Below are 4,838 nucleotides of genomic sequence, written 5' to 3' on the forward strand. Positions count from 1 at the left end.
ACTTACAACGCATTCCTATGTATGCCTACTCAGAAGCGAGCCACACAGTTTTCAGTGACACTCCCAGGAAAGGAAAGCCTTACAGCCAATGAGTTTACTCAGAAGTAAGCATTGCTGTGCTCAGGGGGATCTCGGAGAAGCAGTTGGGATGGTTAACCACTTTACAGTTTAAGCACCCATAGTGGAATGGGAGAGAGGCAGAAACCCCCACCCTCCCACTGATTTGTTGTCATGACAATGATATCCAACACCGCCCAGCAACACCCCCTACCACAGGCTAGGATTTCAATTGCAAGGACAGAAAATGCCAGGTTTTCCCCGTTCTCCGCACGGAAAGAGGGAGGGGAAGTTGTGAGATAGCAGCAGGAGAGCAGCGGCATCATTTAAAGCTTCCATGAAAACCAGTGATTAAAGAAGAACGATCCTGCTAAAAAACCAAAGTGTTTGGCCTTGGCCTTGCTTGGATATTAGCTCTCTGACTGAACCTGCTAGATTAGACCTTGGACCTCTTTGTGACCTTGCTTGGGGATTGCCCTTGCCTGGATTCTTTCTCCTTGCCCGCACACAGCCAGCCTGGACTTTGGACTACCTTGTAAACTTGTTCTTTGAACATACCTTGCCATGGCCTCACTGGTGTAATAATGTGAAAGAAGTACTGGATTTGGCTTGATTGAGTTGTGCTTGCTGAGAGGAACCAGAACGTGGTTGGGGGCAACACCACTGCTTCTGGCCTGAGGAGAGAGAGGCTACAGCCTGAGAGAGCTCAATGGAAAGGCTTTGTTTAAATAAAACTTAGGTTTGTTTGGAAGGCAGAGTCTGTGGGGTGCAGTACACCAACTTTGAAACAGCCCCAAACAGGAAATCCTTGGGCATGCAGGGAAGTAGTCATATTTTTAAAAATAAGAAGAGAAAACCAAAACAGTTTGGTGAGGACTGAGCTTTTTCCTTGCCTTTCAGAGAGCACAAAATGTTGATGGTGTCTATGGGGGTGGGGAATTAGGATGAAACTTGCCAGAGGAGGTTAGGGTCAAAGGATGCCCCACATAACCCAACTCTACTTATCCCCGCCCACCCCAAGTTCAGGGTGCTATAAACTGGCCTTCCCCAAACTGGCACCCTCCAGATGTATTGGATTACTCCTCACATCATCCCCAGCCATTATATGACATGCTGGCTGGGGATAAAGGGAGTTGTGGTCCAACATTTGTTGTGGGACTCTGCTTTTAACCTCTACTGAGTAGAGAAGCAGGCACAGGCTAGTCTAGAACAATCACAAAACTAGACACAAGAAGGGAAAAGAGGCAATGGAAGGACAAGACTCTCCAGTGGTGGTGACCTGCAAGGTGTGTGCAATGTTTGTTTTCTTGCCTGAGAACAACATGGCCTACACCTGCAACAAGTGCAAGTTGATCACACTGCTGGAAGAAAAAGTAAGAGGACTGGAGTGGCGACTGTCGACCCTCTGGGGAATAGGAGAACATGAAGAGTTCTTGGACAGAATGTGGGAACTACAGCAACAAAGGGAAGACCAGAAGCTTGAAGAGCAACAGCAAGATGAGGCAGTGGGAAATACTGAGGTGAAGACAAATGGAGTAGAGGATACTCCTTGGAAAAGGGTGACAGGAGATGAAGAACTAGACGCCACTCTGCACCAGTGGAAGCAGTGGAGCTGTGGAACCGATTCCAGGTACTTGCGGATGAGACTGGAGGACAGCCTGCAGAGGAAGAATCACAGGGGAACCTACATGAGAGTGAGCAAGAGGCTGAAGGTCAGTCAAACAGAGGCAATGAAACCCAGGCCTACAACAATAAGAAGAGAAGAGTGGTAGTAGTGGGAGACTCCTTGCTGCGTGGGATCGAGACCCAAGTATGTCGCGAAGACCTGTGGACTCGCCAAGTATGTTGTTTCCCAGGAGGACGGATTAGAGACGTGACTGAAAGGTTGCCTGCACTGATAAAGCCCACTGACAGGTATCCCTTTCTTCTCATCCATGTGGGAACAAATGATACCGCCAAGCGGAACTACGAAGAGATCACATCAGACTTTGAAGCTTTGGGAAGGAAACTCAAGAACTTTGGGGCCCAGATAGTTTTCTCATCCATCCTTCCAGTAGTTAGAAGAGGGCTAGAAAGGGAAAGAAAAATACTCCGGGTGAATGACTGGCTACAAAGGTGGTGCCGACGAGAGAGATTTGGATTCTGGGACCACGGGCTATACTTCCTGGAAGATGGACTGTTGGCAAGGGACGGGTTGCACATCACAAAGGATGGGAAGAATGTGTTTGGCCACAGCATGAAGAACTTCATCAGGAGGGCTTTAAACTGAATCCTACAGGGAAGGGAGATGTAAAGTTGGGGGTGACAATGGACGTAGGCACATGCACTGCAACGGAGAGAACAGCTCTGATAGCACCCAATAATAGTCTTCAGACACATGTAGGAAGAAAGCCAGACTATGAAGCACATGGTCTTTGATGTCTATATACTAATGCCCAGAGTATGGGAAACAAACAGAACAAACTTGAACTCTTAATACAGGAGGGAAATTATGACTTGATAGGTATAACTGAGACTTGGTGGGATGACTCTCATGACTGGAATACAGCAATTGAAGGATATAACTTGTTCAAAAAGAACAGGAGGAACAGAAAGGGAGGTGGGGTTGCACTGTATGTGAAAAATACATATCTCTGCACAGAAATACAGGAGGATGAGCTTGGTAGCCCCATCGAGAGCATCTGGATCAAAATAAATGGAGCAAAGAATAAAAGGAACCTGGTGGTCGGAGTCTACTACTGGCCACCCAATCAAGGAGAAGATGAGGATGAAACTTTTGAAAAGCAAATAGCCAATGTTTTAAGGAAGCATGATGTAGTAGTAATGGGGGACTTTAATTTCCCCGATATTTGTTGGGAGACAAATTCTGCAAAACATGGCCCCTCCAGGAATTTCCTGACTTGTGTGTTGGATAACTTCCTCATACAGAAAGCAGAGGAAGGAACTAGAGCATCGGCTGTCCTTGACTTGATCCTAACCAACAGAGATGACTTAGTGGATAAAGTAGCAGTTACAGGAACTCTGGGGGAAAGCAACAATGTTGTACTTGAGTTCTTGGTTCTAAGGGAAGCAAAAGCCGAGTGTAGTCAAATGCCTACCCTGGATTTTAGGAAAGCTGATTTTAATAAACTCAGAACAATGATAAGTGAGGTCCCATGGCAAGCGACGCTAACGAGAAAAGGAGTCCAAGATGGGTGGGAGCTTTTAAAAAAGGCAGTTCTCAAGGCACAATTACAAACAATTCCAGCAAGAAGAAAAGGTGGAAGACAACAGAAGAAGCCCATGTGCTTAGGGGTGACCTGAAAACAAAAAAGGACACATATAGGAAGTGGAAAGAAGGCCAAGTAACAAAGGAAGAGTACAGGCAGGTAGCACAGAATTGCAGGGATGGCGTCAGGAAGGCTAAAGCTGAGGACGAGCTGAGGTTAGGGAGGGATGCTAAAAGCAACAAAAAGGCTTTCTTCAGCTACGTGCATAGTAAAAGGCAGAGGAAAGAAATGGTTGTTCAGCTGTTAAATAAGGATGGCAAAACGATAACAGATGACAAAGAAAAGGCAGAGGTGCTCAGTTCCTACTTCGGCTCAGTCTTCTCCCAAAAGAGGGTCTATGACCCCTCTGGCAAAGGCGAAGTACAGGCTGAAGGGGCAGGATTGCAGCTTGAGATCGATAGGCATATGATCAAGGAACACCTAATTACTTTGAATGAGTTCAAATCTTCAGGGCCAGATGAACTTCATCCTAGAGTAATAAAGGAACTGGCAGAAGAACTCTCAGAACCGCTGTCTATTCTCTTTGAGAAATCATGGAGGACGGGGGAAGTGCCAGATGCCTGGAGGAGGGCTAATGTTGTCCCTGTCTTCAAAAAGGGCAAAAAGGAGGAACCTGGGAACTACAGACCAGTCAGTCTGACATCAATCCCTGGGAAAATTCTGGAGCAGATTATAAAGCAATCCATCTGGAAGCACCTTGAAAACAATGCAGTGATTGCTCGAAGCCAACATGGATTTGTCAAGAACAAGTCCTGCCAGACGAATCTGATCTCATGTTTTGATCAAGTAACCTCCCTTGTGGACCGTGGGAATGCTGTAGACATCATATACCTCGACTTCAGCAAAGCTTTCGACAAAGTGCCCCATGATATCTTGATGAACAAACTAGCTCAAAGTGGGCTAGATGAAACAATGATCCGGTGGATTCACAGTTGGGTACAGAATCGGACTCAAAGAGTGCTTCTTGATGGGATCTTCTCAAACTGGGGAGAGGTAACGAGCGGGGTACCGCAGGGCTCAGTCCTGGGCCCAGTGCTCTTCAACATTTTTATTAATGCCTTGGAGGAGGAGGTGCAGGGAATGCTGATCAAATTTGCAGATGACACCAAATTGGGAGGGATAGCTAATACTTTGGAAGACAGAAACAAAATTCAAAGTGATCTGGATAGACTGGAGCGCTGGGCAGAAAACAACAGAATGACATTTAACAGGGATAAATGCCAAGTTCTGCACCTAGGAAAAAGAAACCAAATGCACAGTTAGAAGATGGGGGATACGTGGCTCAACAATACTACAAGCAAGAAGGATTTTGGAATTGTTGTCGATCACAAGCTGAATATGAGCCAACAATGTGATATGGCTGCAAAAAAGGCAAATGCTCTTTTGGGCTGCATTAATAGAAGCATAGCTTCCAAATCCTGGGAAGTACTAGTTCCCCTCTACTCAGCACTGGTTAGGCCTCATCTGGAGTACTGTGTCCAGTTCTGGGCACCACACTTTAAGAAGGATGCA

This window comes from Heloderma suspectum, chromosome 3 (assembly GCF_057233095.1).
Source record: "Heloderma suspectum isolate Gila_16-S chromosome 3, 16-S_ref, whole genome shotgun sequence".
NCBI classification, from domain to species: Eukaryota; Metazoa; Chordata; class Lepidosauria; order Squamata; family Helodermatidae; genus Heloderma; species Heloderma suspectum.